Source organism: Megalopta genalis, chromosome 2, assembly GCF_051020955.1.
Source record: "Megalopta genalis isolate 19385.01 chromosome 2, iyMegGena1_principal, whole genome shotgun sequence".
Lineage (NCBI taxonomy): Eukaryota > Metazoa > Arthropoda > Insecta > Hymenoptera > Halictidae > Megalopta > Megalopta genalis.
In genome coordinates, this window is record NC_135014.1 from 35,945,749 (window position 1) to 35,961,212 (window position 15,464).

Genomic DNA, 15,464 nt, shown 5'->3' on the forward strand with positions numbered 1-15,464 from the left:
TACAATTAGCTAAAACAATTTTTATTCTGCATAAAGATCCGCAGTCTAATAATCGCGAAGCAAATCGAATAATTGAAATCTCGAGATAAGTGACCAGGGTATTGAAATAATACTGGACAAAATTCAAGAAGAAGAATTCATGAGAAAAATTTGACGAAGCGAGAAGGGGGTCGATTAAAATCTGAACTAGGCAGAGCGACAAAGAATAGGAACCGGTGGCAAAAACTGTTGACAGGAAGACCGATGGTTCCGGATTGAAAGCGACAGATAGGACGGTTGTAAGGTTAGGTTAGGGTCAGGGAAAGTGACGAGGAGTACGTAGGTCGTTGAAGAAGGACGGGACGAGACGCAGGACACGCCGGGGTCTGCCCTCGAAGAAGCTGGAAAGAGGAAAGAGGACGACGGTAGGAGGGCGAGGACGTGACGCCGGCGCGAGAGAAACCCCGTAGGTCAAGGTCGTCCCGCAGGTGGCGTCGAGCCCCGTGGTACGGCCCTGAAGCCCCACTCGACCGCCAGAAAGCTTCGTGCAGGACGATCTTCGCCACCGTTTGAGATCGATATACCCCAGCCCGGTGAAGCTAAACCGGTCTCTCTTCCCCTCCCACTCTCACTCTCTCACACTCTCTCTCTCTCTCCCCCTCTCTCTTTCTCTTAACATGTGCACATGTTCTCTCTCCGTCGTTCTCTGGTGCTCTATGTGCAGGGGAAACTGGCCTGCTCCTCCTGCAGCTCGCAGAGACCGATAAGGGTCGCTGGGCTCTCCCGCGAATCGATCAACCCCCCGGTTCGTTAACCTATTTACGCGGCCGGATATTTATTCGGGAATATTGCACACGGGCATGGAAACAATTTCATTATCGAGCCTGCCCTCATTAACCCCGCAAGCTCTCGCTCCTTTCATCCCCGAAAGGGAATGTACCAGTTCGACCCCTTTACCCCTCCCCCCGCCGCGAGACCGTCAAATTGAAAAATTCGATGCGAAATGCGGGCAGTGGATTTATATGTTTACCTTCCGATCGCACGGCAATGAATACTGATTGTGCATTTGAAAATGATGTTGTTGATGTTTGAGGTATTGATTAATATTTTCAGAACGTTGTTCGCAAAATTTGTCTGCATCAATAACATGAAATCGTTTTAGTAGACGAAAGATAATATATTGACATTTTCAAATTCTTTCAATCTTTTGACTATTTTAAATTCCGTCTACCAAATTTTTCGATAAATGTGTCAAATTCGCAGCTTAGTGATAATCGAAGAGATGTTTTTTGAGCCCACTAATAATAATAATTTACAAATACTAATAATAATAATTTTTGAGCCCCACTGTCTATTGTCTTTCCAATTCTTAACATCGATTTTGAAATGCTAATCCAATAACTGTGATTGAATACTTCGTGTAAAAACAAATTCATATACGGATACGAAGTGCGTAATATCTTTAGAGCAATGTTATTTTAACAAGTTAGACAAATGAACTCATTACGTGCAATTTATCCCTACAGATCTATGTGCATGATGTTTTGTTTGTTTACCCGAATGCCGACGGGCTCGGTTTGGTTTCAGAATTCGGTCCAATAATTAATTAACTGAGCAATGCAAACCTACTTCGAATAATACGGTACCCATGAATAACGGACTCGCACGCAGCTAATTTCGCGCTCGATTCACGCGTACTAAACGCCGCGTTTTGTAACAATAATCTTAATGTGACAAATGGCGCAGAAAACGCGTTGTACACAACGCCGAAATAAATGTCCGACGGCGCGACGTCGCGTCGTATTTAGTCACGGTCTTAGCTCGTAACTCGATTGCGCGCGATGTAGCTAAGGTTTAGCTAATGAAAAGACTGTCGGTTTAGCTGCTAAACCAATGCGAGCTGTTGTATCTCGATCATTATTTTCGTCGATTCGTGAATTGCGATTCGCGTTCAATTCAGCGTATTTAACCTTTTAGGTACGGCTGAATTCTGCGCGAGGCTATTTCTCTGGACGGCTTTTATATTGTTAACAGTTATATTGTTAAGATAAGTCTGTATATTGTAAATCGATGTGAAGACAAAAGAAGTGTGAAACAATGCATATGAAGACGATTATTTGATTCAAACGATGGCCGAGTGAGCTACTAGAGTAAGCCACTATAGTGGCGCGTCGTTCAGAGAAATGACATCCGCGGAAGCCACTATAGTGGCGCGTCGTGCCTAAAAGGTTAAAATTTGATTCGATGAAAGTCGCCAGCGACGGGCCATTCGACGATTCACTTGGTCACAATTCATTATTCCTATCAAAAGAAACAGTCGAGGCAACCAAACCAAGTGCCAGGATGTATGATCTTATTAAATGAAACGCGTTTCGTACGTTGTGTTTTCTTCGCGATTTATCGCATAAAATTATCGATTGCAGTCTACAGAACGCTGAAGAAAGGCTCGCGTAATTACGGTTTTATTGATTAAAGATTATTTCATTCTACTGTTCGTAACATAATAACGCGTCGAGCAATCAGAAGAGAATCGATCTAGAGAACACAATATGGTGGCTATACGCCCACGCGGGGCGCTGCATTTTGTTTAAATATTGTTTCCTGTGTCATTGTTCATCAATGTTCATGCCTCTCAATACGTTGAATAATTAAAAACGAAATCCGAATCCTATAACCATATACATTTCCAGAGTTCAGGTTTAATATATACGAAATACTCTTAGCATTTCTCAATTAAGGTAGTTAATATTTTGTATACATTGTTAAATATTTTCGCTAATTATAAGTTGCTAAGTAGAATAATTTCTCAGGCTTTGAAGCTAGATAGTAAAATCAAAGGAACCATTTGGATATATTAACAATGAAATATATTCTGTACCGAAGAAATTGGAAAGCGACTGTTATCTGCGCTCGATTCCAACAATTTTTGTGAAATTATTAATCGAAGGAGCCAAGACCATTTATTTTTTCGCGAAAATCGTCCAATGGAGAATAGCGCGCCGTTGCCAAAGAATGCGACGTGGACGCGCCGGTAATGCAACTGTATCTCACGTCTCGTGACGCATATTCCGGCAATAAATAATTCTTTATTTCGAAGGAAGCGCGCCTCGAAATTCTCCGAGTCCTTTTCACAATATTCGTTCTCGTTTGAAGAACAATACGCTCGAGAATCGAGACGGTCCCGATTAGGCGTTCTATGGCGACTAACGCGGCCGGAGGGGAATTCACGCATGCCGAGAGTTTGCCATTCGCGTGATTTCAATCTGATTTGTCAGCGTTCTCCCTCGGGGAACCTCGTCCCATTTCGACTCCGTGGCGACAGCCCTGTCCCGGAACGCTAGCGACCGTTCTTCGATCTTCGGCAACAAGAAATCTTTTTTCTACGGCGCACGAATTTCTTTATACCGAGATCACTATCGCCTCGCTTGACGGAACCGCTGCTGTATAATTTATCGATGAATAACATTAGTCCCTCGATGGGTTAATTTGACTTGCCTTCTTGATCTATCGGTACACGCGAGAGCTCTGGAGTCTTTTCAGGTTTTAACGAGACCTGTTAGACTAATAATAGTTAGAGCTAGTTAGACTAATGTTTGATTTTTAAGGTCTGCGAAAATTTCAAATCTGAACTAGATTTAAGGCACAACAGTCTAATCTTTGGTAAATTAGAAGAATAACGGTCAAAATACAATGCACGGTCCGGTCTGGTAACATCAACCTTTAATTCCCTATACATACTACTAAATTAAACATAAAATATGAAAATAAATCGAACGAATCTACATGAATAAATTCACACAAAAATTGTGACCGCTTCGTCACAGAAATTAGGACTGCATAATTAGGAAGCGTAATCGCAGGGGCGCCATATTCCCAACGATTATGCGTTCCATTACAGATGCCAGGCAGCTCGAGTCACCCTTAAATTGCCGACCCTCCCCCGCGCAATGCAGAGAAAGGGGAAGTACCACGCTGGTACCAGTCGAACTTCCGTAGTTCCAGCTCCTGAACGTTGAAAACTTGCCAAAGAATGTTTCCAGAAACGAGACCGACGTCGAAAGTTCCCGAGCCTTGTGTCTCCCTTGATATAACGGCCAGATCAAAGAGGAGACGGTTGGATCAGCTGCGGAGGGTTTCCGATTACGTGATCGAGCGATCGTGAGCTACGAAAGAGCAATCTGGTAGTCTTTGAAGCTATTGTTGCGAAAGTCTACTAAAGTACCTCGGTCTCTGCCTCTCGACAGAATTTCTCTACCCTCGATTGGGGTTAAAAACAGCTTTTAACCTTCTCGTATCTTTTTTCAACGCCCAGCTGGCGCCATAAAGTCATTTTCAGTGACCTCGCAGCAGTGAATTATCGTTTCGTTCATTCTGACAAATGTTATCACCGTATATGGTATTAAAACTATAGCGTTGATATACAATATTGTACGTTGCAAATTCGATTAGCATCCGCAAAATATAAGAAAATTGAGAAAGCAATCGGGTATCGCATATATTAATATTTTAATTCGGTTAGGTTGCATTCGTTCGTTTTAGCGAAATTTCGAAGCTTTGTAGTTGTCAAATAAATTTAATTGCGCTTTATCGCGAGCAATACGACTTCGAATCATGGACTCGGAATTTTTCTGCAATTTTGCTCGGAGTTCAGAAGCCCGTGGCTCGTTTAAAATGAAAAATATGTTCGAACGAAGCGTATATTTTCTCGCTGAGTTGGATACATGTATATCCGAGTGAAGAATCGCGAAGATCTGAATTGAGGGAATTACGGAATAGTTTCAAGGTTGAACCACGAACAGATGAGGCTGCAGCCCCTGTGGCTGCACTTTGAAAATTGTGCAAGCGTAGTTTACGTGTTCTCGAGGCGAGGGCTCCTCGGGTTCTTGAGAGATGAATGTTTCAGCGGAAGCGCATGCGAAACACGGGCAGTTAAATAACTGACACGGGCTGACTACATCGTGAAGATTCGGACGAATTTTGCGTTCAGTGATCCCTATTAAGAAATCTAAGCCGTCGCTAACAAGTATTCATTATAATAATAAGATTACAATAATGACAAGGACGATACTGAACAGAAGAGAACGGAGAGAACAGAAAATTTTTATTTTCGAACAGATTTACAAACTTTCCGTCGTGGAGACTGCTACTGCCAAAGGTATCGAAGAGTGGCAACGATTTTTTACGAAAGTAGGAAAGTAAAATACCAATTATCCACAGAATAATAATAAAATTAATAAAATGGCTTCAAGAGAAAAATGAGCAACAAGTTGTAAATTCCATCGAAAGCAAAAGGAAGAAATGTTGATAAATTAAGCGGAGGTAATCACCTGAATGAAGACAGAGATAAGCACAAATAAAATAGTTGGCGTTGAAAATGACGACTCAAAAGTTGCATCCAATGTCTACAGAGTAATAATAAAATCAATAAAATTATGTCAAGAAGAAAGAGTGTAACAACAACTTATAAATTGCACCAGGCGGATGAATAAAATTCTAACAAGGATGACAGTTTGAAAATTAACAAACAAATCGCCTGGAAGAGTGCGAAGATAAGCAAATAAAATCTTGGAAAATCACAACGAGGAATAAACTGTACACAACTGCGTCAACGAGAAGACCAACAACTTTTAAATAAGAGAATAAAATTGCGTGGAGCGCGGTGCAGATTAAACGCGCAACTAAAATCGTCGATTAAAAACTGCAGCGGTTGTTTCCGCAGAGTGCCGGTCATTTCCCATAATTCTCGGCAGGTAATTAGAATAGTAGTAGAATAGCTCTCCAAGATGATGTTGCAGCCGGAAGCGATTCCCGAGGCTGCGGCCGCGCGAAATAATAGAAAATGTGTTGGAAGCGGGGTAAAATATCTGCCAGCCTGCCTCTTTCCGTTGTTTAATTTCCTCCGAAGCACGCCGCTTCTCCTTTGATGATAGGAGCGCAATGAAACTGTATTATGCAAACCAGGGGTGGTTACTGTGCAATCCCCACTGCATTGTTCCGCAGCGTTATCGACTGGCGCGCTCTCTCGGTCCCGAATTTCCCGATTAATTGATGCCGGGCAAAATTGTCGCCGCGAATGCACTGTCTACCACACGTGCGAACTTCCCGATTATTCAATTATGTGACTTTGACACGTTTCGACCTAATTTGTGGATTTTCTGATGACTCCGCGCCGTCGGAAGAGTGGAGAACTCGTTCCAGACTGTTCGAAACGAAGTAAATGAATTCGATTAGATCTTTTAGATCGCCCACTGCTATATAAAATTGCTGATCGTCTTCAATGTTTGACTATGTAATTACTTAATTCAATCAGTCTTCTTTGTTCGCCTGTAATCTATTTTTTATGGTTGATAATTATTGTCCGATAATTTAGTAACTTGCAATTCTACTTTTGAGATCAAATTTTGAACTGAAAATTATTCACAACAATTATTTCCAAACTCTCAAGTTACAATCGATTCAATAAAAATGAATCTGTATAAAAATCTCTATTCAATTAATATTTCTAGTGAACATTTTCTGCGAAGACACTACCTTAACGAATTTAATTGCTATTTAATAAAAATTATTTAAAATTGAAGAGTCGGCTGAATCAATTTTGTTAGTTAAAATTTGTTAGATAAATAGTTTTGTTGCAAATACTAGAGGTTCCTTCAGATAAAACAATAATTTCCTGCATCTTGCACAAAAGACCATATCTTTCGCTTCGGACGTGTATTTCATACAAAACAGTGTAACTTTTATTTCGCAGAAGAAAATTTACGTTTATTTATACGATAAATTCGCTCGAATATGTCACGCGTTTAATTTAAATAAAATATCTCGAGCATCAAGGAGGAAGACCGAATAATATCGAACAACTCCACGAATTAATTCAATTAGCCGCAGGACTGTGCTCGGCTGCTAATTGGATCTAGGAAGCAGCGATACCCGATTGCCAATGGCGACGACTGCTCCAGCTTCCTGCTCGAACAGCACGCAAACTGGACAGTTAACTCGAACCAACGACACGACACGACACGATGATCGGAATTTGCGACAGGATTACGAGGGATCCTAGAGAGGGAAATAGAGAGAGAGGAGAGAGATAAAAACAATGCGAAAACATCGGTCGCTGCGAATATCCGGAGTGGTTTTGGAGGGACCAAGGGAGGATTACAATGAAATCCCTTCTTGCCGTGAGCCGATGTCTCTCGACGGTGTTCGAAATTCACGTGGCAATATCGCAGTCCAGCCAGCGGAAAAGTTTTTTTTCTGGAGGAAATCGTGCGCGGGCATAAAAGTTTTATTCGACGCATCCGGAATTACTTTTTTCCATTTCTGCTGCAGAGTGCATAGTGGTGGCTCTTCGATGGCCGTGCCTGAAATACAGCCAGGGTGAACTGCAGCCTGCATCCATTCCCTGCACAGTTCCCCCATTCGTCAGTTAATAATTTCGCGGTCATTCCACGAGCCGTGCATACGGCTGCATAGTCGGTTTTAAAAATAGTTTGTTTCTCCTGGTAATGAAAATTAATTCATTTTAAAACGATCTGACTTTGGATGAAAATTCGGAGACTTAGGATCGCACTCTTTCTGTTCGTCAATAAAATTTTCATAAATTATTCCGGAGGTTGAGAGCGAATTTCTCTTCCCGTCCTTGCATGAATAGAATATTCGTCCTGGATTTAATCGAATTTCTCTGGGAACATTCTCTAGAAATTCGTAACATTTATTTCTACAAGAATGTAACCTTCTTTTGACACGTTGGAAATTTATGTAATTCTTTTCTAATTAGAATGTACAAGTTACACAGAACAAAAAGGTATCTTCATCAACGCACACAAGCTCCCAACGCCAAAAGAAGGTTAAACAATTATGTAACACTAAGCTTACCTAAAAGTGACTGCAATGTGTTGCTTTATAACGATGAATATTCTTGGGTTTAAAAGATCAATCATGTTCTCTAGATTAATCTTTATAGTTTCAGTAAACTCGGTGGTTTTAGCGTTAGAAATGGTCGCCGTTATTTTCTTCTCCCTCTCGTTCCGAAAGACAAATATTTCCACTTCATTTCCTCGACTTCGATTAACTCTCCGAGGTTCAGAGAAAGCATTCGTTCGTCAGGCAATCCGAGATTCCTCGATAAAGATCCTCGATCGTCGCTAGGAGCAATAATAATGTCATCGGGAGATACGCGTCGCAGGAGCGTGCCGTATAGGGTGGTACGCGGGTGGTTTACGGGATGATTCGGCCAAGGACGACCGAGGTCAAGTCCTCGGGACGCAACAGATAGCCCCGGCCCGACGTGGTCGCCTTGGGAGAGCCAGATCAAGCGAAAGAAGCTGCTTCGATTTCCCGTTCGAATTACTGCGGCAGAACTCTCCCCGGACTACCCCCGATGCGTCAGAACGGGGCGCGCCGGTTCACGAACAGTGCACTAACGAGGCGGAATCCTTTTCTATCCCTTATTCGCCCCACGGCGCAGGGCACATTCTCGCCGCGAGCTCGGCATTCCTTTTTCTCCGAACGTCTTAGGACGCTTCCATCGGAGCCTTTATTGAAGCTCGTTTTAAAATTCGCGCGCGATTCGTCCCTCCTCGGAAAACCGAGTGCACCCTCGCAGATTCCGGAACAATTTTTCGCAGAACAAAGTTTCGTGGTGAAGTTTCTTAAAATTTTGGCAGCTACGCGGATTCTTTTTATACCTTCGTCGACTTATGGTATGGTTTAAATAATTTTGATAACGAAATATAATTTTCCAGTGACTCTAATAAAAAATGTTTTCAGTGGAGTTTGGAAACTAGAATTTTCTAAATTGCTCTTGCTCGTTACCTTTCTGGCTTTGTGTACGCTGAAAATGTTTTACTTTAAATCAACGTGGCATCGTCTCAGCAAACAGTTGCACTTAAAACAAGCCATTTTAATCCATTTGAAGCCATTCGATTGCGAATTTTATGCATCCATGACCACAATTAGTAAATGCAATTTAAAAGAATAAACGGACTAAAAGAATTTAAGATCATCAACGCGATATTTTCAGATTATTAAAATTATTATTCGTGCGATTCATATAAATTATTATACAAATGATTATTCACGTTTCTTCTAATTAATTCGAATAATTTTTATTTTGCATAAAGATCCGCATTCTGCTCATCATTAAAGAATTAATACGAATAAGTTTAAAAAATATTTCAGCATCCTCGAAGTTTACCAAAATTCGATGATCCAACACTGGAAGAAATTAGTTGCAAAATTTGAGTCCGGTCGCTGAACAATGGCGATCCATCCTAAGCGTACGCAATGATCTATTTTCATTTGGGACGTTCCGGTTGACATGTAAACGATAATGAAGCGTTAGTGTCCCAGAAAATCAGACCGCGAAAATACGCTGAATGTCAGCTCTATTTTTGCGTACAGCTTATGATATTTAAGACTCGATCGATCGATCCTGGATCTATTGATCGCAAGTAGAATCGACCGGGAAACGGTAGATGGAGCTGACAGTATAGTAAGCGAACGACGTGTAAATGCTGTTGCTTTAGCCGCGGGCAGAGAAAGCTTGTATCAGCCTACAGCTGATAGCTTCTTCTTGTTCTTCTTCTTGTTCCGTTTCGTCTTCTTCTTCTTGGTCTCCCCCCTTTCCTTTCACCACGACGCCATATGTCACGATTTCCAATAGCGCCTCGTGCCCTGATAACGATCGAGATCGTTTCTTGCGCCTCGATCGTGAACGTCCTCGTCGAACCTCTGAAAAATTCTCGCATTGTTCACTCGCGAAGGAATATATTTTTAAATCTCCCGCTCGGAAGCATTCGTTTACAAATCCTCTGCAAAAAGATGAATAGAATCCGTCGGAGATGCGATCTTATGCAAAAGTGTGCATTAATATGTGCATTTCGCTGATCTATGCGACCGGAAATGGGATTCTGAATTTAGAAACTGTGGGAAGCCCGCTGTGAGAAATGATGTCTTTTCGGTGCTAATACTTCGCCGGAAGTATGCTTCTTGCTTTCATATAATTCCGTTTTCATCCTGATCTAGATGTTGCCCCAACTTATCCTAATTCATACGAAACCAGCTCCAGTACACGAAACCAGTAATTTATACGCAAGCCTCCCCGCCGGACTAAATAGCACATCATAAAAACTCGCGTTCGCGTAATGAGCAGGTTTAGAAAGATTTGGACGTTTCTAATTGTTTTATTGTCTTGAAACTGCGCCAACTTTTGCCGTAAGCGCGGAAAATCTACATCAGCTCGCAAGAGACTGCGGAAAGTAAAAACAAATAATATTCTGTTCCATTGTGAGCATGTCCGAAAAGATTTCCACGCGTTTAATTATTTTATTTGACGAAATTTCCCCCACCGATTGCTATCATAAGATCGACAATATCTTTATTCCATGAATACACTGCGCGGCGAACGCGCGAACTGCGGCACTTAATTATATAAATTAGCAAAGATTCGATACGGTGCGAGGAGTGCTCGCGTTACCGCGAATCCGGAAGTGCTCGACCATGATTCGATGAACGCCGGTGTCCGGCACGGCTTTAGATCCGTAATCGCAATTAATCAGGCACGCGTGTCATTAAATCACCGTGTCCAGGATCGGACGCTGCCCGTTTAACGGTGGATTTCAGCGGTTGCGCGGCTCGGAGCCGCGCGTGCGGTTTTCGAGGGACGGAGGAACGATCGTCGGCATTCCGAGCGATCATTCCTTTAAATAGAATAAGCTCGCGAAGGATAACCGACCGCCCGCTCCTTTCCTCGGCTGTCTTCCTTCTCGCTAATCCGGGGGGAAAATTGCAGAAACTCGAGGCTCGCGGCTCTTTGCTTGCGGATGACGACGATGTCCTTTCTTGCGATCCTTGAACGCTGTTTCTCCGCGTGAAAGCCGTTCAAAACTCTCCATTGTGGTCTGAAAGGACAATATTAACTGTGTGGCGATAAACGATCGGTTACAATTGCCGTAATCTATTTATTTATTAACCCTGGGACGCTTAAGGCGAGTGACAGTCAAAATGACTTGTTTCTGTTTACAATTTCTGATATTATAAAACTATTTCTAGGAGAAATTTTTGGGTACACTTTTTTATTGAAATATATAATTTTAATATAATTTTATTATAATATTAATTTTATTACAAGGTAAGTCATACGAAATTTTAATAAATCCATCTTGACACTGTTTTATAACAATATACGTTAGTCGTGTTTAGGGGTCGGTAGTTCTAGTGTTAAGGGAGGGTCATTTTGTGCCCACGTAAAGAGAAATTGCTGTAAATATTATCTTCTCGGTTCGATTTATATTTATTTATACAATACTGTTAAATAAAACACGTCAGGCACCTATTAATGCCAAAATAAAATACAAAAAATTGATGGAAGCATTTACATAATCGTTGAACGATCAGTCCTTGAAAAACTTTATAGGTAAAGATGACATAACATTGTTTTTTAGGAAGTCGCCGCGATAAAAATAAAAGACCGAATTCTTCAGGATCCAAGCGACAAAAAAAAGGGAAATCGTGTTTTTGCGCATCAGCCAATTTGCTTCGTCCCGATCGAAACGGATTGGTATACATCGATTGTGGTTCCAGGAAGCGTGACTGCGCTCCGTCCTCGGATCGATATTTCACAGCGAAGATCGCGCCGGCTCGATCATGGATTATCGAGTTCGTTCTCAGGAATTTGCCCTTTGGAACGTAAGAAGAACGGCTGGCGCGAACGGATCCCCGTCCGCGCACGATTAGGGTAATCCCGTGGCTCGATCACGTGAACCCCGACCTCTCGTACGATCCCATAATTTCCTGGAAATGATAGATTCATCAGAGAAAAGTAGGCGGAACATGGGAGACAATGAATTCGCGGAGCAGAATGGCGATGCCAGATGGGAATTGTACGCGGTTGGGATCGATCGCTTTCTAAGTGCATCCTGGGTCGTTTCAGACAATCCGAGATCTATGGATCGCGGAGAACCTTCTCCCTCTTTCTCGAGTATGGTGGCTTTCGATCATGCGATCCGATGAATCGAGACAGGAAGCGAGACGTGCACTTCCTCCTCGACCCTCGTTGATGGAGCGGGTCCATTACGAGGATGTACGGATCCGTGGATCTCTCGAGGAAGCGATAGTCCAGTCCAATTAATTTAATTGTGAACGTAATGTGAGCGATGGTGGATCATTTGGTGTGGCGATTTCGCATTAAAAAAAAGATAAAGTAGCTACGGGGAATCCCGCGATTTCGTAAACGGTGAGTGGCAGCAGAAACTCGGAATGGAACGACTTCTAACCGAGTCATCGACTGGCTAAGATTCGCGGGAATCTTGGCATTTAGGGTCGGCTTTAGTCTTCGCCGAGACAGAGGCGATAGCGCAATAGAGGATAGCTAGAGACTTCCTATGAGGATCGTCACTTGCTCCGAAATGCCAGGTGAGCCCTTCCCCCGCACTGACATTTCGGGAATCGGATTTTCCGTTCACCGCGTGCCCCGCCGACTAATGGCCACCAGGAATCCAACATGGCGACGAACACAATTCCCGAACCGGGGAACACTTCGTCTCTTCCACATGGTAATCCTCAATGGAAATTTCATCTGTTGGAAATCAGAGCGTTAAGACATTCTCGATCCCATTCGACGTACTATTTTAACCCTTGACCGGACTGTTAATTACCACCAGTGTTTATTGTTTCAGTAAATATTGCATAATTTTCAAACTAGTAAGCGCGAGTATAAATTGACGTTGAAACATCGCAAACTTGACGAGTTAACCTTAGCGAGCTTAACCCGAGAAAGATAACCTACGTCGCAGAGGCGCCTGCGAAGACTGTTGATTTTTGTTAATTTTTCATAGAGGTCTAGTGATTTAAGTTTAAAATTACTTAAAATATAAAAAAATATAATATAAATGCATTTTATTTTTACAATAATGCCAAACCTTTAAAATGACTAGATTAACTTAAATAAATATCCATTGTTAGTATAAAATTGACGCCTTAGAAAAGCATGCGCCTCTGAAGCGTATGGTTATCTTTTACGTACGTTGTCATATGGTTATCTTTCTAGGGTTAAGGAAGGGTCAACAAATGTCCACAGAATTTTAAACATGTATTTTCGATCCAACAATGTTTTCTTTATATTTCATTTTTGCAGGTACCTAAACGTCTTATTTAACAGTTGATGAATAAATATACTTCGAACAACACTTTTTCTTACGTTGATACAAAGAGATCCTCACTTGACCTGATCCGCACTTAAATCTGCTAATATTTTAAAACGTCCTCCATAATTTTTTAAATAATTACATTGGCTTATATTAATGATGTTGCTTTAATGTATAATGTTTTACGCGAGCTACCGGGTCGCGGTCATCATAATCTGGCAAAGGATTCAGATGAAAACGAAATCAAAAAAGTTTAGTCGCTGTGAATGTGGTACCAGCGGCGGCCATCTTGAATGTCCACAGATCGACGAAAGAAATAGAACATTTACAATGAATAAAGATGCTCTGAACTGTAACTCTGAATTCTGTGATATTAACGCGTGATTGAGTTGTGAGTTTATCTTTCTCCGTGCATTTGAAAGAAAAAACTTCACCAATTTATTATTATTTCGATAACAATAATTTATTCGCAGCAGCCTGTGATAGACGAGAGAATCAATTAGCAGAGTTACTTCGAGCAACTGATAGAGACTGTAACATTTTACGGTGCTAAAAATTGCAACACTTACGGGACAATTGTGGGATTAGAAAATGCTATAAAATCAATAACCTGATTTGCGAATCTGCAAATTAAAGTTAATGGAAAACTGCTTGCCTAGACGATTACTTCATAAAGGCTTAATGTAAGAAAGATGTTCCTGAAAACCAACGAAACATTAATTCGTTCGGTAGCGAATGATGGCGTCGACGTAGCACAGGCACAAGGTTCGGGTTACGCGAAAAATGCGTCTCCTTGATGGATTGCAACTCCGTTGCACCGTTCGACCGGCCTAACGATCGCAGCCGGAGTCCGTTTCACTTTCGACTGGATGGCAAATGAGCTCGCGTCTCCGAACCGACGGAAAACTCTATTTTCTCTGTTGCGTAAAATTCCACGTTGCGAAAATCCGCGAATTGCGCCATCCCGTTTTCCCCGCGTCCCCTTCTCACTTTGTCTCCCTCCGTGCCCCCGGCTTTTTATTTTCCAACGATTCTGTTCGCCGGAGCGTCGTCCGGCGATCGACAACCGTTGACCAACGAAGCAGATCGGAGCCTCGCCTTCCTTTCTTCTTTGCTCCCGCAACAATAAGTACTTTTTTAATGAACCAAGTTGTCCCGAGCATCGTCGAGTTTATAATTCCTGCGGTCGAAATTTCGTCGTAAAGCGACGTTTTATGGCGAAGCGCGGCGCAACTCGCGATCGATCCGTCTCGATCCGTGCTAGTTTTACCGCGATCCTGATCTTGGGGGAGCGCGAGCACGCGGCTGTGCCCGGTCAAAACGATTCCACGGGATTCGGTGGGAACGGCGACCTGGAACTTTCGACTCGTAAAATTTCGATGAAAGTTAGAGCCGCGTCGGGGGTAGCTAACTATTCCTCGCGAAGGAATCTTTATCGATGCCCATCCGACGATCGTAGATCGTTTTAAGCAGTCGTTAAATTAATTAGTGGAATGACAAGCGTTTGTCTCCATTTAACACGACGATTTTCTAATAGATAGATTTTTCTAATGGATCTTTTATAACAGACGGCCAACGATTAAGAATTTCTTAAAAAAATTGTGCAACAATCTCATCTATAATCCATGAAATTATTTAGATTAACACAATTCCTTCAACAATTTCCTTCGACAACATCAATCTTTTTTTAGACACGATCATTGAAGAACCTAATAAATAAATAACTTGATGTACTATTATTATAAAACATCCTATTAAACCGAATTAATAATAGGCTTGCGGTAAAAGAATGTGTTAAGATAAATGCACGACGTATAATTATTGTCGCGCTCGTGCAAACAGTGGTCTACTGTAATTAAACGAGAATTCAAAGTAGTTAGACACGATGGTTCTACTTTCCAACGTACGGGCTAGGAAAACCCCATGCGCTCACGGGGTTCTCATGTCCGTGACACACAGACTCGAACCTCAAAGTCCGACTGCAATGTTCTTCGTTTCCTCCGCGTGCGCTATGCGCACACACACACACACACACACACACAGCTATTTAATCCAAAATATATTCGTAGTCAGAGAGTAGCTAATTTTTCAAAATCTTGGTCCACCTTACGTATCATTGTGGACCGGAACATCAGAAATTGCTTTCGACTAGAAATGTTCTCTCATCGGTGAATACTTGACTGCAAATCTCTTTGTCGCGCCCTAATCTACCTTCGAAATGTGCCAGAAGACCTCAACGACCTCCACTGATCTTTACCGACTCGAAACTCCAACCAGAGACCACTGTGTCGCTTGAATCGTTCGGGTGCACCCAGAGCTGGATCAAAATAGATTTTTTAAATA